At 35.3% G+C, this 27,875-nt stretch overlaps 1 protein-coding gene and 23 non-coding genes across 25 annotated transcripts in view; all 24 read left to right on the top strand.

Annotated features, from left to right (window-relative positions):
• Positions 1-446: 446 nt before the first annotated feature.
• On the top strand, positions 447-587 carry LOC111947580 (U4 spliceosomal RNA). The gene has a single exon (XR_002873460.2). It is a non-coding gene; the product is annotated as a U4 spliceosomal RNA (small nuclear RNA).
• A 717-nt stretch (positions 588-1,304) lies between these two features.
• Positions 1,305-1,445, top strand: LOC144992965 (U4 spliceosomal RNA). Its single transcript, XR_013656993.1, has one exon. It is a non-coding gene; the product is annotated as a U4 spliceosomal RNA (small nuclear RNA).
• A 720-nt stretch (positions 1,446-2,165) lies between these two features.
• LOC144992995 (U4 spliceosomal RNA) lies at positions 2,166-2,306 on the top strand. The gene has a single exon (XR_013657024.1). It is a non-coding gene; the product is annotated as a U4 spliceosomal RNA (small nuclear RNA).
• A 717-nt stretch (positions 2,307-3,023) lies between these two features.
• On the top strand, positions 3,024-3,162 carry LOC144992959 (U4 spliceosomal RNA). The gene has a single exon (XR_013656987.1). It is a non-coding gene; the product is annotated as a U4 spliceosomal RNA (small nuclear RNA).
• Positions 3,163-3,882: 720 nt separating this feature from the next.
• On the top strand, positions 3,883-4,023 carry LOC144992964 (U4 spliceosomal RNA). The gene has a single exon (XR_013656992.1). It is a non-coding gene; the product is annotated as a U4 spliceosomal RNA (small nuclear RNA).
• A 720-nt stretch (positions 4,024-4,743) lies between these two features.
• Positions 4,744-4,884, top strand: LOC144993000 (U4 spliceosomal RNA). The gene has a single exon (XR_013657029.1). It is a non-coding gene; the product is annotated as a U4 spliceosomal RNA (small nuclear RNA).
• A 717-nt stretch (positions 4,885-5,601) lies between these two features.
• On the top strand, positions 5,602-5,742 carry LOC111947565 (U4 spliceosomal RNA). Its single transcript, XR_002873445.2, has one exon. It is a non-coding gene; the product is annotated as a U4 spliceosomal RNA (small nuclear RNA).
• A 720-nt stretch (positions 5,743-6,462) lies between these two features.
• Positions 6,463-6,603, top strand: LOC111947576 (U4 spliceosomal RNA). Its single transcript, XR_002873456.1, has one exon. It is a non-coding gene; the product is annotated as a U4 spliceosomal RNA (small nuclear RNA).
• Positions 6,604-7,314: 711 nt separating this feature from the next.
• Positions 7,315-7,455, top strand: LOC111947569 (U4 spliceosomal RNA). The gene has a single exon (XR_002873449.1). It is a non-coding gene; the product is annotated as a U4 spliceosomal RNA (small nuclear RNA).
• A 720-nt stretch (positions 7,456-8,175) lies between these two features.
• Positions 8,176-8,316, top strand: LOC111947575 (U4 spliceosomal RNA). Its single transcript, XR_002873455.1, has one exon. It is a non-coding gene; the product is annotated as a U4 spliceosomal RNA (small nuclear RNA).
• Positions 8,317-9,027: 711 nt separating this feature from the next.
• On the top strand, positions 9,028-9,168 carry LOC111947568 (U4 spliceosomal RNA). Its single transcript, XR_002873448.1, has one exon. It is a non-coding gene; the product is annotated as a U4 spliceosomal RNA (small nuclear RNA).
• A 720-nt stretch (positions 9,169-9,888) lies between these two features.
• LOC111947579 (U4 spliceosomal RNA) lies at positions 9,889-10,029 on the top strand. The gene has a single exon (XR_002873459.1). It is a non-coding gene; the product is annotated as a U4 spliceosomal RNA (small nuclear RNA).
• Positions 10,030-10,749: 720 nt separating this feature from the next.
• On the top strand, positions 10,750-10,890 carry LOC111947584 (U4 spliceosomal RNA). Its single transcript, XR_002873464.1, has one exon. It is a non-coding gene; the product is annotated as a U4 spliceosomal RNA (small nuclear RNA).
• A 721-nt stretch (positions 10,891-11,611) lies between these two features.
• Positions 11,612-11,752, top strand: LOC111947573 (U4 spliceosomal RNA). Its single transcript, XR_002873453.1, has one exon. It is a non-coding gene; the product is annotated as a U4 spliceosomal RNA (small nuclear RNA).
• A 720-nt stretch (positions 11,753-12,472) lies between these two features.
• LOC111947562 (U4 spliceosomal RNA) lies at positions 12,473-12,613 on the top strand. Its single transcript, XR_002873442.1, has one exon. It is a non-coding gene; the product is annotated as a U4 spliceosomal RNA (small nuclear RNA).
• A 720-nt stretch (positions 12,614-13,333) lies between these two features.
• Positions 13,334-13,474, top strand: LOC111947583 (U4 spliceosomal RNA). Its single transcript, XR_002873463.1, has one exon. It is a non-coding gene; the product is annotated as a U4 spliceosomal RNA (small nuclear RNA).
• A 716-nt stretch (positions 13,475-14,190) lies between these two features.
• LOC111947572 (U4 spliceosomal RNA) lies at positions 14,191-14,331 on the top strand. Its single transcript, XR_002873452.1, has one exon. It is a non-coding gene; the product is annotated as a U4 spliceosomal RNA (small nuclear RNA).
• A 720-nt stretch (positions 14,332-15,051) lies between these two features.
• On the top strand, positions 15,052-15,192 carry LOC111947574 (U4 spliceosomal RNA). Its single transcript, XR_002873454.1, has one exon. It is a non-coding gene; the product is annotated as a U4 spliceosomal RNA (small nuclear RNA).
• Positions 15,193-15,903: 711 nt separating this feature from the next.
• On the top strand, positions 15,904-16,044 carry LOC111947567 (U4 spliceosomal RNA). Its single transcript, XR_002873447.1, has one exon. It is a non-coding gene; the product is annotated as a U4 spliceosomal RNA (small nuclear RNA).
• A 720-nt stretch (positions 16,045-16,764) lies between these two features.
• LOC111947566 (U4 spliceosomal RNA) lies at positions 16,765-16,905 on the top strand. Its single transcript, XR_002873446.1, has one exon. It is a non-coding gene; the product is annotated as a U4 spliceosomal RNA (small nuclear RNA).
• Positions 16,906-17,625: 720 nt separating this feature from the next.
• LOC111947577 (U4 spliceosomal RNA) lies at positions 17,626-17,766 on the top strand. The gene has a single exon (XR_002873457.1). It is a non-coding gene; the product is annotated as a U4 spliceosomal RNA (small nuclear RNA).
• A 716-nt stretch (positions 17,767-18,482) lies between these two features.
• LOC111947585 (U4 spliceosomal RNA) lies at positions 18,483-18,623 on the top strand. Its single transcript, XR_002873465.1, has one exon. It is a non-coding gene; the product is annotated as a U4 spliceosomal RNA (small nuclear RNA).
• Positions 18,624-19,325: 702 nt separating this feature from the next.
• LOC111947582 (U4 spliceosomal RNA) lies at positions 19,326-19,466 on the top strand. The gene has a single exon (XR_002873462.1). It is a non-coding gene; the product is annotated as a U4 spliceosomal RNA (small nuclear RNA).
• A 1,024-nt stretch (positions 19,467-20,490) lies between these two features.
• Positions 20,491-27,875, top strand: part of shisal1b (shisa like 1b) — a 118,527-nt gene continuing 111,142 nt past the window's right edge. For both annotated transcript variants that reach the window (XM_078949299.1, XM_078949297.1), the window contains exon 1: positions 20,491-20,648. The gene's annotated coding sequence lies outside the window, so the exon portion shown is untranslated. The remainder of the gene's footprint in view (positions 20,649-27,875) is intronic.

The raw sequence follows: 27,875 nt of genomic DNA, 5'->3' as shown, positions 1-27,875 counted from the left end.
CTTCTGTCTTTGTGGTGCTCTTTGAAAGTCGCACATGACATGTCACTTCTGCTTTCAATTTTGCCCGTGGAAGTACTTGTATTTTCAAAATAATCAGTAAATGTTGTAGTTGTTTAGCTTTTCCTGACAGCTGTTGACAGTGAAAATTAGTTGATTTCCCTAAAAGTATTCTTCTGTCTGTTGTCACGTTCAAGATATAATAGTAGATTGACTTTTTCCATGGGATTATGTTCAACGATTATTCTTTTTTGTTTATTATTAATAGAGAATGCTATTTTTTGTAGTTTAGTTTGCCGTTTGAAGATCTTGTTGAAATGCATTGATGCAAAATTAGAAAGCGACTGTTGTAGACTCACTAATCTTTGTTGAACTAACTCCCTCACCGACACCATAACAGACAGGTGTAGTTGTGAGAGTGAGTCTACTGTGAGCAACTGTGAGTGGACATCTTTGCACAGTGGCAGTATCGTAGCCTATGAGGTTTATCCGAGGCGCGATTATTGCTAATTGAAAACTTTACCCAATACCCCGCCTTGACGACTTGAAATATAGTCGGCAATGGCAATTTTTGTTGGTCTCTATGGAGACTGTAATTTTGTTTAATATCAATGCCTTTAGCACTGAAAGTTTTGCAGATGATTTAACACTAATATTGCAATAAGTTCTAGGCTCTAGTAAGGTGAGATCTCTGCGTAGCCAATGATATTGTATTTTATTAGAAGTATTTGTACTAAGTTTTACTAAATATGATGTAATGGCCAGAAAGAATATAGTCTGGGAATATTGATAAGGTTTTATTCTTGATATGTTTACTTTTCCTGGTTGTTCCTACCTATTGAGATGGAATGTTCAAAGCTTCTGTCTTTGTGGTGCTCTTTGAAAGTCGCACATGACATGTCACTTCTGCTTTCAATTTTGCCCGTGGAAGTACTTGTATTTTCAAAATAATCAGTAAATGTTGTAGTTGTTTAGCTTTTCCTGACAGCTGTTGACAGTGAAAATTAGTTGATTTCCCTAAAAGTATTTTTCTGTCTGTTGTCACGTTCAAGATATAATAGTAGATTGACTTTTTCCATGGGATTATGTTCAACGATTATTCTTTTTTGTTTATTATCATTAATAGAGAATGCTATTTTTTGTAGTTTAGTTACCTGTTTGAAGATCTTGTTGAAATGCATTGATGCAAAATTACAAAGAGACTGTTGTAGACTCACTAATCTTTGTTGAACTAACTCCCTCACCGACACCATAACAGACAGGTGTAGTCGTTAGAGTGAGTCTACTGTGAGCAACTGTGAGTGGACATCTTTGCGCAGTGGCAGTATCGTAGCCTATGAGGTTTATCCGAGGCGCGATTATTGCTAATTGAAAACTTTACCCAATACCCCGCCTTGACGACTTGAAATATAGTCGGCTATGGCAATTTTTGTTGGTCTCTATGGAGACTGTAATTTTGTTTGATATCAATGACTTTAGCACTGAATGTTTTGCAGATGATGTTACACTAATATTGCAATAAGTTCTAGGCTCCAGTAAGGTGAGATCTCTGCGTAGCCAATGATATTGTATTTTATTAGAAGTATTTGTACTAAGTTTTACTAAATATGATGTAATGGCCATAAAGAATATAGTCTGGGAATATTGATAAGGTTTTATTCTTGATATGTTTACTTTTCCTGGTTGTTCCTACCTATTGAGATGGAATGTTCAAAGCTTCTGTCTTTGTGGTGCTCTTTGAAAGTCGCACATGACATGTTGTCACTTCTGCTTTCAATTTTGCCCGTGGAAGTACTTGTTTTTTCATAATAATCAGTAAGTGTTGTAGTTGTTTAGCTTTTCCTGACAGCTGTTGACAGTGAAAATTAGTTGATTTCCCTAAAAGTATTCTTCTGTCTGTTGTCACGTTCAAGATATAATAGTAGATTGACTTTTTCCATGGTATTATGTTCATCAATTATTCTTTTTTGTTTATTATAATTAATAGAGAATGCTATTTTTTGTAGTTTAGTTTGCCGTTTGAAGATCTTGTTGAAATGCATTGATGCAAAATTAGAAAGCGACTGTTGTAGACTCACTAATCTTTGTTGAACTAACTCCCTCACCGACACCATAACAGACAGGTGTAGTCGTGAGAGTGAGTCTACTGTGAGCAACTGTGAGTGGACATCTTTGCGCAGTGGCAGTATCGTAGCCTATGAGGTTTATCCGAGGCGCGATTATTGCTAATTGATAACTTTACCCAATACCCCGCCTTGACGACTTGAAATATAGTCGGCTATGGCAATTTTTGTTGGTTTCTATGGAGACTGTAATTTTGTTTAATATCAATGACTTTAGCACTGAAAGTTTTGCAGATGATGTTACACTAATATTGCAATAAGTTCTAGGCTCCAGTAAGGTGAGATCTCTTCGTAGCCAATGATATTGTATTTTATTAGAAGTATTTGTACTAAGTTTTACTAAATATGATGTAATGGCCATAAAGAATATAGTCTGGGAATATTGATAAGGTTTTATTCTTGATATGTTTACTTTTCCTGGTTGTTCCTACCTATTGAGATGTAATGTTCAAAGCTTCTGTCTTTGTGGTGCTCTTTGAAAGTCGCACATGACATGTCACTTCTGCTTTCAATTTTGCCCGTGGAAGTACTTGTTTTTTCAAAATAATCAGTAAATGTTGTAGTTGTTTAGCTTTTCCTGACAGCTGTTGACAGTGAAAATTATTTGATTTCCCTAAAAGTATTCTTCTGTCTGTTGTCACGTTCAAGATATAATAGTAGATTGACTTTTTCCATGGGATTATGTTCAACGATTATTTTTTTTTGTTTATTATAATTAATAGAGAATGCTATTTTTTGTAGTTTAGTTACCTGTTTGAAGATCTTGTTGAAACGCATTGATGCAAAATTAGAAAGCGACTGTTGTAGACTCACTAATCTTTGTTGAACTAACTCCCTCACCGACACCATAACAGACAGGTGTAGTCGTGAGAGTGAGTCTACTGTGAGCAACTGTGAGTGGTCATCTTTGCGCAGTGGCAGTATCGTAGCCTATGAGGTTTATCCGAGGCGCGATTATTGCTAATTGAAAACTTTGCTCAATACCCCGCCTTGACGACTTGAAATAGTCGGCAATGGCAATTTTTGTTGGTCTCTAAGGAGACTGTAATTTTGTTTAATATCAATGACTGTAGCACTGAATATTTTGCAGATGATGTAACACTAATATTGCAATAAGTTCTAGGCTCTAGGAAGGTGAGATCTCTGCGTAGCCAATGATATTGTATTTTATTAGAAGTATTTGTACTAAGTTTTACTAAATATGATGTAATGGCCATAAAGAATATAGTCTGGGAATATTGATAAGGTTTTATTCTTGATATGTTTACTTTTCCTGGTTGTTCCTACCTATTGAGATGGAATGTTCAAAGCTTCTGTCTTTGTGGTGCTCTTTGAAAGTCGCACATGACATGTTGTCACTTCTGCTTTCAATTTTGCCCGTGGAAGTACTTGTTTTTTCATAATAATCAGTAAATGTTGTAGTTGTTTAGCTTTTCCTGACAGCTGTTGATAGTGAAAATTAGTTGATTTCCCTAAAAGTTTCCTTCTGTCTGTTGTCACGTTCAAGATATTATTGTAGATTAACTTTTTCCATGGTATTATGTTCAACGATTATTCTTTTTTGTTTATTATAATTAATAGAGAATGCTATTTTTTGTAGTTTAGTTATCTGTTTGAAGATCTTGTTGAAATGCATTGATGCAAAATTAGAAAGCGACTGTTGTAGACTCACTAATCTTTGTTGAACTAACTCCCTCACCGACACCATAACAGACAGGTGTAGTCGTGAGAGTGAGTCTACTGTGAGCAACTGTGACTGGACATCTTTGCGCAGTGGCAGTATCGTAGCCTATGAGGTTTATCCGAGGCGCGATTATTGCTAATTGAAAACTTTACCCAATACCCCGCCTTGACGACTTGAAATATAGTCGGCTATGGCAATTTTTGTTGGTCTCTATGGAGACTGTAATTTTGTTTAATATCAATGACTTTAGCACTGAAAGTTTTGCAGATGATGTTACACTAATATTGCAATAAGTTCTAGGCTCCAGTAAGGTGAGATCTCTTCGTAGCCAATGATATTGTATTTTATTAGAAGTATTTGTACTAAGTTTTACTAAATATGATGTAATGGCCATAAAGAATATAGTCTGGGAATATTGATAAGGTTTTATTCTTGATATGTTTACTTTTCCTGGTTGTTCCTACCTATTGAGATGGAATGTTCAAAGCTTCTGTCTTTGTGGTGCTCTTTGAAAGTCGCACATGACATGTTGTCACTTCTGCTTTCAATTTTGCCCGTGGAAGTACTTGTTTTTTCATAATAATCAGTAAGTGTTGTAGTTGTTTAGCTTTTCCTGACAGCTGTTGACAGTGAAAATTAGTTGATTTCCCTAAAAGTATTCTTCTGTCTGTTGTCACGTTCAAGATATAATAGTAGATTGACTTTTTCCATGGTATTATGTTCATCAATTATTCTTTTTTGTTTATTATAATTAATAGAGAATGCTATTTTTTGTAGTTTAGTTTGCCGTTTGAAGATCTTGTTGAAATGCATTGATGCAAAATTAGAAAGCGACTGTTGTAGACTCACTAATCTTTGTTGAACTAACTCCCTCACCGACACCATAACAGAAAGGTGTAGTCGTGAGAGTGAGTCTACTGTGAGCAACTGTGAGTGGTCATCTTTGCGCAGTGGCAGTATCGTAGCCTATGAGTTTTATCCGAGGCGTGATTATTGCTAATTGAAAACTTTACCCAATACCCCGCCTTGACGACTTGAAATATAGTCGGCTATGGCAATTTCTGTTGGTCTCTAAGGAGACTGTAATTTTGTTTTAAAGCAATGACTTTAGCACTGAATGTTTTGCAGGTTATGTAACACTAATATTGCAATAAGTTCTAGGCTCTAGGAAGGTGACATCTCTGCGTAGCCAATGATATTGTATTTTATTAGAAGTATTTGTACTAAGTTTTACTAAATATGATGTAATGGCCATAAAGAATATAGTCTGGGAATATTGATAAGGTTTTATTTTTGATATGTTTACTTTTCCTGGTTGTTCCTACCTATTGAGATGTAATGTTCAAAGCTTCTGTCTTTGTGGTGCTCTTTGAAAGTCGCACATGACATGTCACTTCTGCTTTCAATTTTGCCCGTGGAAGTACTTGTTTTTTCAAAATAATCAGTAAATGTTGTAGTTGTTTAGCTTTTCCTGACAGCTGTTGACAGTGAAAATTATTTGATTTCCCTAAAAGTATTCTTCTGTCTGTTGTCACGTTCAAGATATAATAGTAGATTGACTTTTTCCATGGGATTATGTTCAACGATTATTTTTTTTTGTTTATTATAATTAATAGAGAATGCTATTTTTTGTAGTTTAGTTACCTGTTTGAAGATCTTGTTGAAACGCATTGATGCAAAATTAGAAAGCGACTGTTGTAGACTCACTAATCTTTGTTGAACTAACTCCCTCACCGACACCATAACAGACAGGTGTAGTCGTGAGAGTGAGTCTACTGTGAGCAACTGTGAGTGGTCATCTTTGCGCAGTGGCAGTATCGTAGCCTATGAGGTTTATCCGAGGCGCGATTATTGCTAATTGAAAACTTTGCTCAATACCCCGCCTTGACGACTTGAAATATAGTCGGCTATGGCAATTTTTGTTGGTCTCTAAGGAGACTGTAATTTTGTTTAATATCAATGACTGTAGCACTGAATATTTTGCAGATGATGTAACACTAATATTGCAATAAGTTCTAGGCTCTAGGAAGGTGAGATCTCTGCGTAGCCAATGATATTGTATTTTATTAGAAGTATTTGTACTAAGTTTTACTAAATATGATGTAATGGCCATAAAGAATATAGTCTGGGAATATTGATAAGGTTTTATTCTTGATATGTTTACTTTTCCTGGTTGTTCCTACCTATTGAGATGGAATGTTCAAAGCTTCTGTCTTTGTGGTGCTCTTTGAAAGTCGCACATGACATGTTGTCACTTCTGCTTTCAATTTTGCCCGTGGAAGTACTTGTTTTTTCATAATAATCAGTAAATGTTGTAGTTGTTTAGCTTTTCCTGACAGCTGTTGATAGTGAAAATTAGTTGATTTCCCTAAAAGTTTCCTTCTGTCTGTTGTCACGTTCAAGATATTATTGTAGATTAACTTTTTCCATGGTATTATGTTCAACGATTATTCTTTTTTGTTTATTATAATTAATAGAGAATGCTATTTTTTGTAGTTTAGTTATCTGTTTGAAGATCTTGTTGAAATGCATTGATGCAAAATTAGAAAGCGACTGTTGTAGACTCACTAATCTTTGTTGAACTAACTCCCTCACCGACACCATAACAGACAAGTGTAGTCGTGAGAGTGAGTCTACTGTGAGCAACTGTGAGTGGTCATCTTTGCGCAGTGGCAGTATCGTAGCCTATGAGGTTTATCCGAGGCGCGATTATTGCTAATTGAAAACTTTACCCAATACCCCGCCTTGACGACTTAAAATATAGTCGGATATGGCAATTTTTGTTGGTCTCTATGGAGACTGTAATTTTGTTTAATATCAATGACTTTAGCACTGAATGTTTTGCAGATGATGTAACACTAATATTGCAATAAATTCTAGGCTCTTGTAAGGTGAGATCTCTGCGTAGCCAATGATATTGTATTTTATTGCAATATCTGTACTAAGTTTAACTATGATGTAATGGCCATAAAGAATATAGTCTGGGAATATTGATAAGGTTTTATTCTTGATATGTTTACTTTTCCTGGTTGTTCCTACCTATTGAGATGGAATGTTCAAAGCTTCTGTCTTTGTGGTGCTCTTTGAAAGTCGCACATGACATGTCACTTCTGCTTTCAATTTTGCCCGTGGAAGTACTTGTTTTATCAAAATAATCAGTAAATGTTGTAGTTGTTTAGCTTTTCCTGACAGCTGTTGACAGTGAAAATTAGTTGATTTCCCTAAAAGTATTCTTCTGTTTGTTCTCACGTTCAAGATATAATAGTAGATTGACTTTTTCCATGGTATTATGTTCAACGATTATTCTATTTTGTTTATTATAATTAATAGAGAATGCTATTTTTGTAGTTTAGTTTGCCGTTTGAAGATCTTGTTGAAATGCATTGATGCAAAATTTGAAAGCGACTGTAGTAGACTCACTAATCTTTGTTGAACTAACTCCCTCACTGACACCATAACAGACAGGTGTAGTCGTGAGAGTGAGTCTACTGTGAGCAACTGTGAGTGGTCATCTTTGCGCAGTGGCAGTATCGTAGCCTATGAGGTTTATCCGAGGCGCGATTATTGCTAATTGAAAACTTTACCCAATACCCCGCCTTGATGACTTGAAATATAGTCGGCTATGGCAATTTTTGTTGGTCTCTATGGAGACTGTAATTTTGTTTAATATGAATGACTTTAGCACTGAATGTTTTGCAGATGATGTAACACTAATATTGAAATAAGTTCTAGGCTCTAGTAAGGTGAGATCTCTGCGTAGCCAATGATATTGTATTTTATTAGAAGTGTTTGTATTAAGTTTTACTAAATATGATGTAATGGCCATAAAGAATATAGTCTGGGAATATTGATAAGGTTTTATTCTTGATATGTTTACTTTTCCTGGTTGTTCCTACCTATTGAGATGGAATGTTCAAAGCTTCTGTCTTTGTGGTGCTCTTTGAAAGTCGCACATGACATGTTGTCACTTCTGCTTTCAATTTTGCCCGTGGAAGTACTTGTTTTTTCATAATAATCAGTAAATGTTGTAGTTGTTTAGCTTTTCCTGACAGCTGTTGATAGTGAAAATTAGTTGATTTCCCTAAAAGTTTCCTTCTGTCTGTTGTCACGTTCAAGATATTATTGTAGATTAACTTTTTCCATGGTATTATGTTCAACGATTATTCTTTTTTGTTTATTATAATTAATAGAGAATGCTATTTTTTGTAGTTTAGTTATCTGTTTGAAGATCTTGTTGAAATGCATTGATGCAAAATTAGAAAGCGACTGTTGTAGACTCACTAATCTTTGTTGAACTAACTCCCTCACCGACACCATAACAGACAAGTGTAGTCGTGAGAGTGAGTCTACTGTGAGCAACTGTGAGTGGTCATCTTTGCGCAGTGGCAGTATCGTAGCCTATGAGGTTTATCCGAGGCGCGATTATTGCTAATTGAAAACTTTACCCAATACCCCGCCTTGACGACTTAAAATATAGTCGGATATGGCAATTTTTGTTGGTCTCTATGGAGACTGTAATTTTGTTTAATATCAATGACTTTAGCACTGAATGTTTTGCAGATGATGTAACACTAATATTGCAATAAATTCTAGGCTCTTGTAAGGTGAGATCTCTGCGTAGCCAATGATATTGTATTTTATTGCAATATCTGTACTAAGTTTAACTATGATGTAATGGCCATAAAGAATATAGTCTGGGAATATTGATAAGGTTTTATTCTTGATATGTTTACTTTTCCTGGTTGTTCCTACCTATTGAGATGGAATGTTCAAAGCTTCTGTCTTTGTGGTGCTCTTTGAAAGTCGCACATGACATGTCACTTCTGCTTTCAATTTTGCCCGTGGAAGTACTTGTTTTATCAAAATAATCAGTAAATGTTGTAGTTGTTTAGCTTTTCCTGACAGCTGTTGACAGTGAAAATTAGTTGATTTCCCTAAAAGTATTCTTCTGTTTGTTCTCACGTTCAAGATATAATAGTAGATTGACTTTTTCCATGGTATTATGTTCAACGATTATTCTATTTTGTTTATTATAATTAATAGAGAATGCTATTTTTGTAGTTTAGTTTGCCGTTTGAAGATCTTGTTGAAATGCATTGATGCAAAATTTGAAAGCGACTGTAGTAGACTCACTAATCTTTGTTGAACTAACTCCCTCACTGACACCATAACAGACAGGTGTAGTCGTGAGAGTGAGTCTACTGTGAGCAACTGTGAGTGGTCATCTTTGCGCAGTGGCAGTATCGTAGCCTATGAGGTTTATCCGAGGCGCGATTATTGCTAATTGAAAACTTTACCCAATACCCCGCCTTGATGACTTGAAATATAGTCGGCTATGGCAATTTTTGTTGGTCTCTATGGAGACTGTAATTTTGTTTAATATGAATGACTTTAGCACTGAATGTTTTGCAGATGATGTAACACTAATATTGAAATAAGTTCTAGGCTCTAGTAAGGTGAGATCTCTGCGTAGCCAATGATATTGTATTTTATTAGAAGTGTTTGTATTAAGTTTTACTAAATATGATGTAATGGCCATAAAGAATATAGTCTGGGAATATTGATAAGGTTTTATTCTTGATATGTTTACTTTTCCTGGTTGTTCCTACCTATTGAGATGGAATGTTCAAAGCTTCTGTCTTTGTGGTGCTCTTTGAAAGTCGCACATGACATGTTGTCACTTCTGCTTTCAATTTTGCCCGTGGAAGTACTTGTTTTTTCATAATAATCAGTAAATGTTGTAGTTGTTTAGCTTTTCCTGACAGCTGTTGACAGTGAAAATTAGTTGATTTCCCTAAAAGTTTCCTTCTGTCTGTTGTCACGTTCAAGATATAATTGTAGATTAACTTTTTTTATGGTATTATGTTCAACGATTATTCTTTTTTGTTTATTATAATTAATAGAGAATGCTATTTTTTGTAGTTTAGTTATCTGTTTGAAGATCTTGTTGAAATGCATTGATGCAAAATTTGAAAGCGACTGTTGTAGACTCACTAATCTTTGTTGAACTAACTCCCTCACCGACACCATAACAGACAGGTGTAGTCGTGAGAGTGAGTCTACTGTGAGCAACTGTGAGTGGACATCTTTGCGCAGTGGCAGTATCGTAGTCTATGAGGTTTATCCGAGGCGCGATTATTGCTAATTGAAAACTTTACCCAATACCCCGCCTTGACGACTTGAAATATAGTCGGCTATGGCAATTTTTGTTGGTTTCTATGGAGACTGTAATTTTGTTTAATATCAATGACTTTAGCACTGAAAGTTTTGCAGATGATGTTACACTAATATTGCAATAAGTTCTAGGCTCCAGTAAGGTGAGATCTCTTCGTAGCCAATGATATTGTATTTTATTAGAAGTATTTGTACTAAGTTTTACTAAATATGATGTAATGGCCATAAAGAATATAGTCTGGGAATATTGATAAGGTTTTATTCTTGATATGTTTACTTTTCCTGGTTGTTCCTACCTATTGAGATGGAATGTTCAAAGCTTCTGTCTTTGTGGTGCTCTTTGAAAGTCGCACATGACATGTTGTCACTTCTGCTTTCAATTTTGCCCGTGGAAGTACTTGTTTTTTCATAATAATCAGTAAGTGTTGTAGTTGTTTAGCTTTTCCTGACAGCTGTTGACAGTGAAAATTAGTTGATTTCCCTAAAAGTATTCTTCTGTCTGTTGTCACGTTCAAGATATAATAGTAGATTGACTTTTTCCATGGTATTATGTTCATCAATTATTCTTTTTTGTTTATTATAATTAATAGAGAATGCTATTTTTTGTAGTTTAGTTTGCCGTTTGAAGATCTTGTTGAAATGCATTGATGCAAAATTAGAAAGCGACTGTTGTAGACTCACTAATCTTTGTTGAACTAACTCCCTCACCGACACCATAACAGAAAGGTGTAGTCGTGAGAGTGAGTCTACTGTGAGCAACTGTGAGTGGTCATCTTTGCGCAGTGGCAGTATCGTAGCCTATGAGTTTTATCCGAGGCGTGATTATTGCTAATTGAAAACTTTACCCAATACCCCGCCTTGACGACTTGAAATATAGTCGGCTATGGCAATTTCTGTTGGTCTCTAAGGAGACTGTAATTTTGTTTTTAAAGCAATGACTTTAGCACTGAATGTTTTGCAGGTTATGTAACACTAATATTGCAATAAGTTCTAGGCTCTAGGAAGGTGACATCTCTGCGTAGCCAATGATATTGTATTTTATTAGAAGTATTTGTACTAAGTTTTACTAAATATGATGTAATGGCCATAAAGAATATAGTCTGGGAATATTGATAAGGTTTTATTTTTGATATGTTTACTTTTCCTGGTTGTTCCTACCTATTGAGATGTAATGTTCAAAGCTTCTGTCTTTGTGGTGCTCTTTGAAAGTCGCACATGACATGTTGTCACTTCTGCTTTCAATTTTGCCCGTGGAAGTACTTGTTTTTTCAAAATAATCAGTAAATGTTGTAGTTGTTTAGCTTTTCCTGACAGCTGTTGACAGTGAAAATTATTTGATTTCCCTAAAAGTATTCTTCTGTCTGTTGTCACGTTCAAGATATAATAGTAGATTGACTTTTTCCATGGGATTATGTTCAACGATTATTTTTTTTTGTTTATTATAATTAATAGAGAATGCTATTTTTTGTAGTTTAGTTACCTGTTTGAAGATCTTGTTGAAACGCATTGATGCAAAATTAGAAAGCGACTGTTGTAGACTCACTAATCTTTGTTGAACTAACTCCCTCACCGACACCATAACAGACAGGTGTAGTCGTGAGAGTGAGTCTACTGTGAGCAACTGTGAGTGGTCATCTTTGCGCAGTGGCAGTATCGTAGCCTATGAGGTTTATCCGAGGCGCGATTATTGCTAATTGAAAACTTTGCTCAATACCCCGCCTTGACGACTTGAAATATAGTCGGCTATGGCAATTTTTGTTGGTCTCTAAGGAGACTGTAATTTTGTTTAATATCAATGACTGTAGCACTGAATATTTTGCAGATGATGTAACACTAATATTGCAATAAGTTCTAGGCTCTAGGAAGGTGAGATCTCTGCGTAGCCAATGATATTGTATTTTATTAGAAGTATTTGTACTAAGTTTTACTAAATATGATGTAATGGCCATAAAGAATATAGTCTGGGAATATTGATAAGGTTTTATTCTTGATATGTTTACTTTTCCTGGTTGTTCCTACCTATTGAGATGGAATGTTCAAAGCTTCTGTCTTTGTGGTGCTCTTTGAAAGTCGCACATGACATGTTGTCACTTCTGCTTTCAATTTTGCCCGTGGAAGTACTTGTTTTTTCATAATAATCAGTAAATGTTGTAGTTGTTTAGCTTTTCCTGACAGCTGTTGATAGTGAAAATTAGTTGATTTCCCTAAAAGTTTCCTTCTGTCTGTTGTCACGTTCAAGATATTATTGTAGATTAACTTTTTCCATGGTATTATGTTCAACGATTATTCTTTTTTGTTTATTATAATTAATAGAGAATGCTATTTTTTGTAGTTTAGTTATCTGTTTGAAGATCTTGTTGAAATGCATTGATGCAAAATTAGAAAGCGACTGTTGTAGACTCACTAATCTTTGTTGAACTAACTCCCTCACCGACACCATAACAGACAGGTGTAGTCGTGAGAGTGAGTCTACTGTGAGCAACTGTGAGTGGACATCTTTGCGCAGTGGCAGTATCGTAGCCTATGAGGTTTATCCGAGGCGCGATTATTGCTAATTGAAAACTTTACCCAATACCCCGCCTTGACGACTTGTAATATAGTCGGCTATGGCAATTTTTGTTGGTCTCTATGGAGACTGTAATTTTGTTTAATATCAATGACTTTAGCACTGAAAGTTTTGCAGATGATGTTACACTAATATTGCAATAAGTTCTAGGCTCCAGTAAGGTGAGATCTCTTCGTAGCCAATGATATTGTATTTTATTAGAAGTATTTGTACTAAGTTTTACTAAATATGATGTAATGGCCATAAAGAATATAGTCTGGGAATATTGATAAGGTTTTATTCTTGATATGTTTACTTTTCCTGGTTGTTCCTACCTATTGAGATGGAATGTTCAAAGCTTCTGTCTTTGTGGTGCTCTTTGAAAGTCGCACATGACATGTTGTCACTTCTGCTTTCAATTTTGCCCGTGGAAGTACTTGTTTTTTCATAATAATCAGTAAGTGTTGTAGTTGTTTAGCTTTTCCTGACAGCTGTTGACAGTGAAAATTAGTTGATTTCCCTAAAAGTATTCTTCTGTCTGTTGTCACGTTCAAGATATAATAGTAGATTGACTTTTTCCATGGTATTATGTTCATCAATTATTCTTTTTTGTTTATTATAATTAATAGAGAATGCTATTTTTTGTAGTTTAGTTTGCCGTTTGAAGATCTTGTTGAAATGCATTGATGCAAAATTAGAAAGCGACTGTTGTAGACTCACTAATCTTTGTTGAACTAACTCCCTCACCGACACCATAACAGAAAGGTGTAGTCGTGAGAGTGAGTCTACTGTGAGCAACTGTGAGTGGTCATCTTTGCGCAGTGGCAGTATCGTAGCCTATGAGTTTTATCCGAGGCGCGATTATTGCTAATTGAAAACTTTACCCAATACCCTGCCTTGACGACTTGAAATATTGTCGCCTATGGCAATTTTTGTTGGTCTCTAAGGAGACTGTAATTTTGTTTAAAAGCAATGACTTTAGCACTGAATGTTTTGCAGGTTATGTAACACTAATATTGCAATAAGTTCTAGGCTCTAGGAAGGTGACATCTCTGCGTAGCCAATGATATTGTATTTTATTAGAAGTATTTGTACTAAGTTTTACTAAATATGATGTAATGGCCATAAAGAATATAGTCTGGGAATATTGATAAGGTTTTATTTTTGATATGTTTACTTTTCCTGGTTGTTCCTACCTATTGAGATGTAATGTTCAAAGCTTCTGTCTTTGTGGTGCTCTTTGAAAGTCGCACATGACATGTCACTTCTGCTTTCAATTTTGCCCGTGGAAGTACTTGTTTTTTCAAAATAATCAGTAAATGTTGTAGTTGTTTAGCTTTTCCTGACAGCTGTTGACAGTGAAAATTATTTGATTTCCCTAAAAGTATTCTTCTGTCTGTTGTCACGTTCAAGATATAATAGTAGATTGACTTTTTCCATGGGATTATGTTCAACGATTATTTTTTTTGTTTATTATAATTAATAGAGAATGCTATTTTTTGTAGTTTAGTTACCTGTTTGAAGATCTTGTTGAAACGCATTGATGCAAAATTAGAAAGCGACTGTTGTAGACTCACTAATCTTTGTTGAACTAACTCCCTCACCGACACCATAACAGACAGGTGTAGTCGTGAGAGTGAGTCTACTGTGAGCAACTGTGAGTGGTCATCTTTGCGCAGTGGCAGTATCGTAGCCTATGAGGTTTATCCGAGGCGCGATTATTGCTAATTGAAAACTTTGCTCAATACCCCGCCTTGACGACTTGAAATATAGTCGGCTATGGCAATTTTTGTTGGTCTCTAAGGAGACTGTAATTTTGTTTAATATCAATGACTGTAGCACTGAATATTTTGCAGATGATGTAACACTAATATTGCAATAAGTTCTAGGCTCTAGGAAGGTGAGATCTCTGCGTAGCCAATGATATTGTATTTTATTAGAAGTATTTGTACTAAGTTTTACTAAATATGATGTAATGGCCATAAAGAATATAGTCTGGGAATATTGATAAGGTTTTATTCTTGATATGTTTACTTTTCCTGGTTGTTCCTACCTATTGAGATGGAATGTTCAAAGCTTCTGTCTTTGTGGTGCTCTTTGAAAGTCGCACATGACATGTTGTCACTTCTGCTTTCAATTTTGCCCGTGGAAGTACTTGTTTTTTCATAATAATCAGTAAATGTTGTAGTTGTTTAGCTTTTCCTGACAGCTGTTGATAGTGAAAATTAGTTGATTTCCCTAAAAGTTTCCTTCTGTCTGTTGTCACGTTCAAGATATTATTGTAGATTAACTTTTTCCATGGTATTATGTTCAACGATTATTCTTTTTTGTTTATTATAATTAATAGAGAATGCTATTTTTTGTAGTTTAGTTATCTGTTTGAAGATCTTGTTGAAATGCATTGATGCAAAATTAGAAAGCGACTGTTGTAGACTCACTAATCTTTGTTGAACTAACTCCCTAACCGACACCATAACAGACAAGTGTAGTCGTGAGAGTGAGTCTACTGTGAGCAACTGTGAGTGGTCATCTTTGCGCAGTGGCAGTATCGTAGCCTATGAGGTTTATCCGAGGCGCGATTATTGCTAATTGAAAACTTTACCCAATACCCCGCCTTGACGACTTAAAATATAGTCGGATATGGCAATTTTTGTTGGTCTCTATGGAGACTGTAATTTTGTTTAATATCAATGACTTTAGCACTGAATGTTTTGCAGATGATGTAACACTAATATTGCAATAAATTCTAGGCTCTTGTAAGGTGAGATCTCTGCGTAGCCAATGATATTGTATTTTATTGCAATATCTGTACTAAGTTTAACTATGATGTAATGGCCATAAAGAATATAGTCTGGGAATATTGATAAGGTTTTATTCTTGATATGTTTACTTTTCCTGGTTGTTCCTACCTATTGAGATGGAATGTTCAAAGCTTCTGTCTTTGTGGTGCTCTTTGAAAGTCGCACATGACATGTCACTTCTGCTTTCAATTTTGCCCGTGGAAGTACTTGTTTTATCAAAATAATCAGTAAATGTTGTAGTTGTTTAGCTTTTCCTGACAGCTGTTGACAGTGAAAATTAGTTGATTTCCCTAAAAGTATTCTTCTGTTTGTTCTCACGTTCAAGATATAATAGTAGATTGACTTTTTCCATGGTATTATGTTCAACGATTATTCTATTTTGTTTATTATAATTAATAGAGAATGCTATTTTTGTAGTTTAGTTTGCCGTTTGAAGATCTTGTTGAAATGCATTGATGCAAAATTTGAAAGCGACTGTAGTAGACTCACTAATCTTTGTTGAACTAACTCCCTCACTGACACCATAACAGACAGGTGTAGTCGTGAGAGTGAGTCTACTGTGAGCAACTGTGAGTGGTCATCTTTGCGCAGTGGCAGTATCGTAGCCTATGAGGTTTATCCGAGGCGCGATTATTGCTAATTGAAAACTTTACCCAATACCCCGCCTTGATGACTTGAAATATAGTCGGCTATGGCAATTTTTGTTGGTCTCTATGGAGACTGTAATTTTGTTTAATATGAATGACTTTAGCACTGAATGTTTTGCAGATGATGTAACACTAATATTGAAATAAGTTCTAGGCTCTAGTAAGGTGAGATCTCTGCGTAGCCAATGATATTGTATTTTATTAGAAGTGTTTGTATTAAGTTTTACTAAATATGATGTAATGGCCATAAAGAATATAGTCTGGGAATATTGATAAGGTTTTATTCTTGATATGTTTACTTTTCCTGGTTGTTCCTACCTATTGAGATGGAATGTTCAAAGCTTCTGTCTTTGTGGTGCTCTTTGAAAGTCGCACATGACATGTTGTCACTTCTGCTTTCAATTTTGCCCGTGGAAGTACTTGTTTTTTCATAATAATCAGTAAATGTTGTAGTTGTTTAGCTTTTCCTGACAGCTGTTGACAGTGAAAATTAGTTGATTTCCCTAAAAGTTTCCTTCTGTCTGTTGTCACGTTCAAGATATAATTGTAGATTAACTTTTTTTATGGTATTATGTTCAACGATTATTCTTTTTTGTTTATTATAATTAATAGAGAATGCTATTTTTTGTAGTTTAGTTATCTGTTTGAAGATCTTGTTGAAATGCATTGATGCAAAATTTGAAAGCGACTGTTGTAGACTCACTAATCTTTGTTGAACTAACTCCCTCACCGACACCATAACAGACAGGTGTAGTCGTGAGAGTGAGTCTACTGTGAGCAACTGTGAGTGGTCATCTTTGCGCAGTGGCAGTATCGTAGCCTATGAGGTTTATCCGAGGCGCGATTATTGCTAATTGAAAACTTTACCCAATACCCCGCCTTGATGACTTGAAATATAGTCGGCTATGGCAATTTTTGTTGGTCTCTATGGAGACTGTAATTTTGTTTAATATGAATGACTTTAGCACTGAATGTTTTGCAGATGATGTAACACTAATATTGAAATAAGTTCTAGGCTCTAGTAAGGTGAGATCTCTGCGTAGCCAATGATATTGTATTTTATTAGAAGTGTTTGTATTAAGTTTTACTAAATATGATGTAATGGCCATAAAGAATATAGTCTGGGAATATTGATAAGGTTTTATTCTTGATATGTTTACTTTTCCTGGTTGTTCCTACCTATTGAGATGGAATGTTCAAAGCTTCTGTCTTTGTGGTGCTCTTTGAAAGTCGCACATGACATGTTGTCACTTCTGCTTTCAATTTTGCCCGTGGAAGTACTTGTTTTTTCATAATAATCAGTAAATGTTGTAGTTGTTTAGCTTTTCCTGACAGCTGTTGACAGTGAAAATTAGTTGATTTCCCTAAAAGTTTCCTTCTGTCTGTTGTCACGTTCAAGATATAATTGTAGATTAACTTTTTTTATGGTATTATGTTCAACGATTATTCTTTTTTGTTTATTATAATTAATAGAGAATGCTATTTTTTGTAGTTTAGTTATCTGTTTGAAGATCTTGTTGAAATGCATTGATGCAATATTTGAAAGCGACTGTTGTAGACTCACTAATCTTTGTTGAACTAACTCCCTCACCGACACCATAACAGACAGGTGTAGTCGTGAGAGTGAGTTTACTGTGAGCAACTGTGAGTGGTCATCTTTGCGCAGTGGCAGTATCGTAGCCTATGAGGTTTATCCGAGGCGCGATTATTGCTAATTGAAAACTTTACCCAATACCCTGCCTTGACGACTTGAAATATTGTCGCCTATGGCAATTTTTGTTGGTCTCTAAGGAGACTGTAATTTTGTTTAACATCAATGACTCTAGCACCGAATGTTTTGCAGATGATGTAACACTAATATTGCAATAAGTTCTAGGCTTTAGGAAGGTGAGATCTCTGCGTAGCCAATGATATTGTATTTTATTAGAAGTATTTGTACTAAGTTTTACTAAATATGATGTAATGGCCATAAAGAATATAGTCTGGGAATATTGATAAGGTTTTATTCTTGATATGTTTACTTTTCCTGGTTGTTCCTACCTATTGAGATGGAATGTTCAAAGCTTCTGTCTTTGTGGTGCTCTTTGAAAGTCGCACATGACATGTCACTTCTGCTTTCAATTTTGCTCGTGGAAGTACTTGTTTTTTCATAATAATCAGTAAATGTTGTAGGTGTTTAACTTTTCCTGACAGCTGTTGACAGTGAAAATTAGTTGATTTCCCTAAAAGTATTCTTCTGTTTGTTCTCACGTTCAAGATATAATAGTAGATTGACTTTTTCCATGGTATTATGTTCAACGATTATTCTTTTTTGTTTATTATAATTAATAGAGAATGCTATTTTTGTAGTTTAGTTTGCCGTTTGAAGATCTTGTTGAAATGCATTGATGCAAAATTTGAAAGCGACTGTAGTAGACTCACTAATCTTTGTTGAACTAACTCCCTCACCGACACCATAACAGACAGGTGTAGTCGTGAGAGTGAGTCTACTGTGAGCAACTGTGAGTGGACATCTTTGCGCAGTAGCAGTATCGTAGCCTATGAGGTTTATCCGAGGCGCGATAATTGCTAATTGAAAACTTTACCCAATACCCCGCCTTGACGACCTGAAATATAGTCGACTATGGCAATTTTTGTTGGTCTCTAAGGAGACTGTAATTTTGTTTAATATCAATGACTTTAGCACTGAACGTCTTGCAGATGATGTAACACTAATATTGCAATAAATTCTAGGCTCTAGTAAGGTGAGATCTCTGCGTAGCCAATGATATTGTATTTTATTAGAAGTGTTTGTATTAAGTTTTACTAAATATGATGTAATGGCCATAAAGAATATAGTCTGGGAATATTGATAAGGTTTTATTCTTGATATGTTTACTTTTCCTGGTTGTTCCTACCTATTGAGATGGAATGTTCAAAGCTTCTGTCTTTGTGGTGCTCTTTGAAAGTCGCACATGACATGTCACTTCTGCTTTCAATTTTGCTCGTGGAAGTACTTGTTTTTTCATAATAATCAGTAAATGTTGTAGTTGTTTAGCTTTTCCTGACAGCTGTTGATAGTGAAAATTAGTTGATTTCCCTAAAAGTTTCCTTCTGTCTGTTGTCACGTTCAAGATATAATAGTAGATTGACTTTTTCCATGGTATTATGTTCAACGATTATTCTTTTTTGTTTATTATCTATTTTTTGTAGTTTAGTTAGCTGTTTGAAGATCTTGTTGAAATGCATTGATGCAAAATTTGAAAGCGACTGTTGTAGACTCACTAATCTTTGTTGAACTAACTCCCTCACCGACACCATAACAGACAGGTGTAGTCGTGAGAGTGAGTCTACTGTGAGCAACTGTGAGTGGTCATCTTTGCGCAGTGGCAGTATCGTAGCCTATGAGGTTTATCCGGGGCGTGATTATTGCTAATTGAAAACTTTACCCAATACCCCGCCTTGACGACTTGAAATATAGTCGGCTATGGCAATTTTTGTTGTTCTCTAAGGAGACTGTAATTTTGTTTAATATCAATGACTTTAGCACTGAATGTTTTGCAGATGATGTAACACTAATATTGCAATAAGTTCTAGGCTCTAGTAAGGTGAGATCTCTGCGTAGCCAATGATATTGGATTTCATTGCAATATTTGTACTAAGTTTAACTAACTATGATGTAATGGCCATAATGAATATAGTCTGGGAATATTGATAAGGTTTTATTTATTGTCACTTCTCCTTTCAATTTTGCCCGTGGAAGTACTTGTTTTTTCATAATAATCAGCAAATGTTGTAGTTGTTTAGCTTTTCCTGACAGCTGTTGATAGTGAAAATTAGTTGATTTCCCTAAAAGTTTCCTTCTGTCTGTTGTCACGTTCAAGATATAATTGTAGATTGACTTTTTCCATGTTATTATGTTCAATGATTAATCTTTTTTGTTTATTATAATTAATAGAGAAGGGAAAAGCGCGCTTGGTGTGTGGAGCGCATACACGAGCAGTCAGTAGCTGTTTTTGGAGTTAAGACAAAAGTAATAAAAAAAGTTCATCTTAAAGAACTGATACTGGTTCTTTTGTTTAACCCGCTTTGGAGGCTCTGAGGGATAAAATAGGGAAGTTAACCCCAGTGGAAGATCTGCATTTGGCCCTGGAGAAGATCTCCCCTGCGTCTTCCGAACACGGTCAAAGAACGTAAACTTTTAGTTTTGTTAGCTTTTAGTTAGCTTTGCTGCTAACATAATGCGAGCGACCACGGATAACCACATAGCAACAACAGTATTCCCCCCATATTTGCCACCATATACAGAGACCCACCCCACACCAGCAGTTGAAGAATGTCTGTCACAGATCTTTACTAATCAAAAACCCTTCTGAAACATTTCTGATGCTTTGTAAAACATTTTTTAAAGAACATTAGAATATTTCTAAAAATAAAGAGTTTTTTTTTTAATTCAGTGCAATAGACTGTTACCGTTGCATACTGTATAACTCACATTAGGAGTGTCTCTTTGTCACTCAGCTGATGCCATTTCTCCTAGCAGGGGCACAAACAGCAGGAAAGCAGCCAGCAAGGAAGCCGACAGGCCGGCGTGCTCTTCTTCTCTGCTCCCCCCCTCCACCGTATCACCTCCTTAGGACACAAAAGTGTCATACAAGCATCTTGAGCTGAGTTTTTGTGATGAACCAGAGGAGTCACGTGAGTGAAAAAAAATCATGGTTTACTGTTATTCTATATCATTGACTGTCAAATATTCCACTCTATGCATCACCTGAGAAAATGCTATCTTTCTAGGTAAACATTAAACATAGGTCATTTATATTACAAAGCAGTCATTAAAAACTGTTTGCTTTTGACTTAAGCTTTCCTTGTGTTTTTGAAATGAATTATTTTGCTATTGCAGATTAATAGTTGTAGAAAATCTTACAGTAGAAGGGATTTTGTTTATTTTTGAACATGTTGATGTTCCCACGTTTCACACTGTCCAATATTATACTAATACATGTTCTACTAAATTTAAGTATAGTATATGTACAAGCAATGTTTGTACTTTTATTTGGGACGACATTGTATTAATTGGCTGTTGCATTATTTACGTAGCTACAAAGGGTTAAATTCTGCAAATGCACATATCTAATTTTTTTTTATATCTCCTGTCGCCTCTGTTTTGACCTGAGATTTTTTGACACTGAGATATAAGTAAATGAGACTAACAAAAGCAGACAGGAAGGATTTTTTTGGGTGAAATTAGGTGCACTCCGGGTCTATACAAGCAGATGAATTAATGTGTACATATGATACTGCCTTTTTTTTAGTTGAATGTGAATTAAATTGTTTTTGTACAGTTTTTGCATTGACAGAAATATAAATTGTTTTCATGCATAAATGTACATAAAAATGAAAAATGCCCCAAAATATTGTAATTCACACAATGATACAGCAGGGGGCACCATAGTATTTTGATGAGAAGTAGAACAAAACAATATATGAATATAAAGAATTTTGGTTTGTGTAGTGGTCTCTTGTCCTGCTTTTGGTTTTTATAATTGTTTTTTTTAATGTAAAGCCCTGGTTGGAAAAGTGCTATACAAATAAAGTTTGATTTTATAGGATTAAAAAAAACTACTTTTTTAAGTAATTTGGCATCACAGAAATAAGGTTTTAATGCTACAGAGTGATGCAATTTTCTTAAATATTCACACACTCAAGAACATTATATGGGAAATCACGGTTCGTTTCCCAGGGGAAGTGATGACTTTCATCCAGTGTGGGTCCTTTGACAAGACCCTCTTATTTAATGCAGGGCTGCTCATTCCTGGGGGGTATTCCAGGAAGCATGTTTAAACTAGCCTGACTTTAAGCCTGAACTCTGGCTGAAATCTGCCTGAACTTGCTTACTCTGGGTATGTCGGTTCCAAAAGACCGGATATGAGTTAGCGTAATTACACTCGACTTAGTAACCCTGGGTTAATGCACGTGCACGGCAGGTATATCAAGACATTCTCAATAGATCGCCGATACCGGAGTCACCATGGAAACGATATTAATGGCGAGATTTTAATGGTGGCGTATGAAGATTAGACGTCCATCAAAAAAGTAACACGGCTGCAACATCAAAAGAAAGAGTTTCTGCTTGTAGTTCAAGAACAGACAAAGTAAACGCACGAGTTTCCAAGTCGAGTGTAATTACACTAACTCGTATCCGGTTTTTTGGAACCGACATACCCCGAGTAAGCAAGTTCAGGCAGATTTCAGCCAGAGTTCAGGGTTAAAGTCAGGCTAGTTTAAACATGATTTGATTTGATTTGAAATGGTTTATTTCAAGCAATTAAGTAGAAATAATACACAACAGCAATATAATCATCAGTTATACATTCATACAGTAACTAATCAAACTTAGGATAATTAGACATATTAATAAATATTGCTTGAAAGGGAGTGGGAGGAAGCGAACTTATATAATCCCACCCCGATTATACTGTAACCATTTTATTACATGATTTATCAATATCCTGTTCCCAGTTTTTATCAGACAGAATTAAAAATCACAAGATATTGATAAAGCACATGACAAAGATGAATTACTTAAGTATTACGTCAAAAATAACTATTTTAGAAATCAACATGGCAAATGCAGATCAGTCATCTGAACTATATGCAGATTATGTTACTTATAAAAGCCATTCATATAAATAAAACATAATACTATATCAGTAAAGCAGACAACACTGTTTCAGGAATTTTCATAGCAAAAATTTCATCAAGTATCAAAAGTTAAAAACGTGCAAAATTATGCTACATTAGGAAAGATTTTTGAATCAATTTATCAGGTTTTGGAGAAAGTGAAATAATATCATTAAAAGTCAATCAATTTAACAATTTTCAATAAGTGATTAATCATTTGTTTTACTTTTTTTAATATTTTTTTGTATTTTTTTTTTTTTTTTTTTATAATAAAGTAATGCTGTAGGGGAAGAGTAAAATGGGTCCATAACTGTCGATTGTCCAAGGTTGGTATTTCTTCTTTTACTGATAACAGCTGATCTCCTGGGTTCAAAACAGAGTTTATAGTTCTCTTCAATGTTATGACTGCAGACATTAGATTCAGGTCCATATCCTTCTTCAGCTGATATCAGCGACGGTGAAAGTTGAGGTCAAGTTGTCTGCAGGTCAGAACTCTGCTGTTATTCAGGTTACGTAAAGTGACGAATCCACGTGTCATATTTCTTGAAATTATTTGGCTCTTTGGTTTACTCCATGTTGTTTCAGACGACCGTGATCAAACACTTTTCAAAGTCTTTCATGGTGTTCACAACCACAACCTTTGATCGGTCCTCTGGACCGAGCGGTTTGACATAAATCCTGCAGCCTTTAACCCAAGTGTTCTCAATCTGCTTACACTTCCTGAGAAGCCGTGCATATTTTGAGATTTCAGCATTCCTTCTGGTCAGATGGTCATTCAGATAAGCAGCCGAACCTTTCAGTTGTTTCCTTTGGGTCATCAAAGCTAGCTTGTGTTTGTGATTCACAAACCTGATGAGGATCGCTGGTTTATCCGTCTCCTTTCTCCTGGGGAGCAGCTGGCAGGTCTCGATGGTATTGAGATCCAGGGAAATCCCTTTAGATGTGAGTAAAATGTAAAATGAATGTATTTGCTGTTCCAAAGACACTGCACCGATCTCCGTATTGGCACTGCTAGCTACGCTAGCGCTAGCATTAGGAGTGCTAGCTCGAGGCTTGATTGGTACTCCAGTGAGAATGACATTATTCATCCTTACTTGCTGTTCCACATCGTCCAGTCTTTTCTCCAGAATCTCGACCTGGTTTTCTCGCTGCTCGTTTTGAGCCCGAAATCTTCGGAACTCTTCCATCATATCCCAAAGTGGCGTTAGCTTAGCCGACATTCTTCCTGGAATACCCCCCAGGACCAGCTGTGTTCATTCAATCAGAATGTGGAGACATCTGATTGAGCTAATCAGCAGCTAGCAGGACTTGGAGATCTGGAAAACAGTCAGGGTGGTAGATCTCGAGGAACAGGAATGAGCAGCCCTGATCTAATGGCTAACTGTAGCCACAAGGTGGCCCAAGAAAGGTCCTCCTGTGCTGGTCCCAAGTCGGGATACAATACAGGATGGTGTCAGGAAGGCCATATCTCTGCCAAATCACCTGTGCGACCCAATTGAAGCTGATTTGCTGTATCCTGAAAGAAGGTTCTAAACTTTTAAAATAGATTTAAAAAAAATTGTGTACGTAAATAAGATATTGCAATTTGAAAACAATAATTTATTGTATAGGGAACAATTAACTCAATTAGTTCTTTTCCACTGTTTCATATATGGTGAACTGGCTAATATGGTTCAGCTGACGTGCCATTATTATTGGTTTTTATTATTATTTTTAACTATATTGGATTTATTCCTTATTGCAATAAAAGCGTTGATGTCTATGCCTTTCTATACAATCCCCAATATTATTTTCCAAATTTGACTCAAACCAGGAAACAAGGCCGGATTTTCACTGCTGGATTATATTAAAATGATATTAAAATTTATTCCCGCAAACTTAGCTCTTATAATTCAGGAAATTCCTGCATAAAATGAATGTGTAATAATGCGCAAGTTTGCATCGCAACTACAAAACTAGAAACAAAGAGCAGGACTAAACCAACGAAGAAGTAAATCATTTAAAAAGTAAAAAAAAGACCTTAAACATAATGGAACAAGAAGACACACTTGACACCCATATGCCATCTTGTTAACAAATGAAGACCTATCGGATCTTTTTATTGTAAGGCAGTCCAAACATGGGGCGCTGGTTAAAGCAAAAATTCAAGGAGAGAAAAAAAGAAGCGTCACTGCTTCCAGTGCTGTCTATAAAAATGGGAGTCAGCAGGATCTTCAAAACAGTTAGTGCCAGTGACGGTAACAAACTAATGATAAGTTTCAGCTGAACTGGCTAAAATTATATCTGTGGCTTAAATACTGCTCCAGTTGTTACGAGCAGATGTTACAAACATCAACTTTGCGGTGCCACTTAGATTCCGTCTTTTACACAGCAGCTATTAAAAAAAACACAAAAGCAGATTCAGTGAAAAATGTGATGGCTAAAACTATTGAAGCGGCACAGTTGCTGTGTGAAGAGGAAACAAAGAGCCAAGCTTTAAAAGTGCCAGCCAGCTTTATAAACAGCAATGTATGTAGTTGATTACATGTTTTGAATTAAGAGTGTTTTCTGTGAGCAGTTTGATTTTTTTTTTAAACGAATATTTAAATTAAAGCCTGGAAAGAAATGAAGAAGAGACATTACAGAGAAAAAAAGAGATAATTTTATTTAAGAATTGGTGAAGATCAAAGAGAAGAAAGAAATGAGAAATTGCAGTAATGTAAATAGAGTGGATCATTTTTCATGTCAAACCCATCAAAGACAGAGGCCACGTGAGCAGAGTTTTTTTTTTTGCTATACATTTTATTTCAAAAAAATTGTTACTGTGAAGAGAGAATGCCATGAAAAAGTATCAAATGTAGCAGGTTTGAGGTTCATCTGTACTGGAGCTCATATTTGCACATTTGCAGGGGCATTTTCCCATCCATTTACCGGCACAGTTTTTTTGGGGAATGTAGTTGAGGTGGGCCGCAACAACTCCAGAGAGAGATGTGATTTTACTATGATAGGCTTCATTTTTGTTGGGTCAGTTTTATGAGTGACATCAGTGATTATCTGTCTGTGTGTATATGTCTATGGTTCCTTAAGAGTTATGATGCTGTTGTTATATGATTTAAAAAAATGTGATTTATCATGTTTGGTTTAAATATTTAAGTTACAAATTTGCAGATAAAGTGATCCCCTTCCTTATAATCCCACACAAATAGAGGATAAAGATAAGTAAAAGCAGATGGGCACATCTGAGCATATAAACAGGATCCTAAGTTTCCCGAAAAGCCTGAAAACAAACTGCTGCACTACAGAGGAACTCCTTTTCTTTATTGTTTTGGCTGATGTCTTAAACGTTTTGATCTGATCATGCAGAGGTGCACTGGGATACGACTCTCAATTCCATGGTTGACTCTTCAAAATATTGATTTTATGAAGGAATTGATACCTTGTCAACTTCTTCAGATCAATATGAATTCAAAGTAAAGGATATTTGCTGGTCTAACTGTGTTTTTTCTTTTGTGAAAAGCTCTCCACCAGTTATTATTTAATACATATTTTCAAAGAAATCGTTAGCATTACAGACAATTTCTGTTAAGAAATTAGATGCAGCAATAATGCAACTGTTGCAAAGCTGAAGTCAGGTATTAGCTGAAGAAATTTGGGGTTCAAGTTACAGATACATTTGTGTATGGAGGAATAGAGATAAACATTTTTTTTATGTTTTTTGTATTTCCACCTGATGCATTGAAAGACTAGTGAGTAGCGAAATTATCATTTCACCCTTTTAGGTACAAGAAAATGAACAGAGCTGGAGTACAAGCCTATATTTACATTACAATCCCTTTTTAATAATATTTTGTAATTAACATAAGTGAAAAAACTTGTAAAAAAAATGAACATTTGATTGTCGGTTTCTTTGGTGATCCTTTTTTCTGTTTAAAGTGCTTTATAAATAAAGTGGAGTTGAGAATTGAGTTGAGTTTTCTTTTCCTAAATGTGTCCTGATGTAACATGACATATTTTTTTACTTTAGTAATACAGAAGTAATATCTGTTAAATTAACAATTTAATTTAATTTAATTTTTTTAATTAGAATGATTTTGGATTTCTGCCCTTTCTATTCAAGAATCATCATAGTAAAAACTAAAGGCAAACAAATAATGTCCACTAAATCACAGCCCTCGTTCCTAGGTTACCATGGGATAGTGCTTAAAATTGCTATGGAAACCAGAGTATTCCCTCTCTTTACATGGGTCTCTCATATATTTTAGATTTATGAGAATATTTCTATTACAATTTAATATTGGAGGGCCCTACTGAACAAATTGTTTGTATAGTATTGCAACTCCAAATAAGGTGTCCTGAAATAACAGCCCAGTTTTGTGTTATATTATGATCTTACATGCATTTTCTGTAAACATGTCAACTAATAATTATAAACTAACAGTCTTAATCAGTTTCCTTAGATTTGTTTTTTTGTTCATTAAGCTGATTTGCAGACTGCTTTGTGGCAGGTCTTTTGTTTTTCACAAAACTCCATTCTCAACATGGAAATTCACGATTCTCTTCAAAGAGTGAGACATCACTGCAGGTTCTATTAAAGAAACAGGTGCAAAACCCAGAGAGGTTCTTTCATTTGCCGCCTATTGCAGACACCCTTGATGCTTACCTTTGCGTGAACAAATTCGTGTGTTGTTGGCTGTTTGCTGTTTTTCTTTTCTTTTTTTTTAAATTCTGTACCAGACTTGTATTGAACCCTTAGCTTTAAATTATCAAGTCATTCAGAACACCCAATTAAACATGTTCCATTTTTTAATTCTATTTTTTCCTAGTTAATCCCTGTATGGTGTTTCGAGGGGTTGCCCCCAATTAGTTGCCATCTGTGACATCCTGACACGAGAAGCAGCTGCCGCGATGGGTTTTCATCTTAAATTACTTTGAAAACCCTTCAGACAAAAACAAATGCTCTCTTCTTATCCAACGTTTATTTGGCTGCCTTTCCATTTTCCAGGCTTTTGATTGTTAGCATGTTTCAAAGAGAACGACATCATGTTTTAGCCATGAGAGAGCAATATTTGCAATAGTCTGTCTGTTGTGTTGTGCAATAGCCTGTAGCGCAGAAAAATGTTTTCTTGCCTTGTTGTTTCATGATATAGGGAGTGTTCTGAATAAACATTGTTTTAAAACCCAATTATTCTTTTAAACTTATTTTAATCACAAAAACTGGTACTTTAGTTTCTACAATTCCTGGTGTAAACCTGAACCATATGT

This window comes from Oryzias latipes, chromosome 6 (assembly GCF_053564925.1).
Source record: "Oryzias latipes strain Hd-rR chromosome 6, Olatipes_Hd-rR_3.1".
NCBI classification, from domain to species: Eukaryota; Metazoa; Chordata; class Actinopteri; order Beloniformes; family Adrianichthyidae; genus Oryzias; species Oryzias latipes.
The sequence above is the reverse complement of the archived record's forward strand: the minus strand, read 5'-3'. Positions and strand labels throughout refer to the sequence as shown.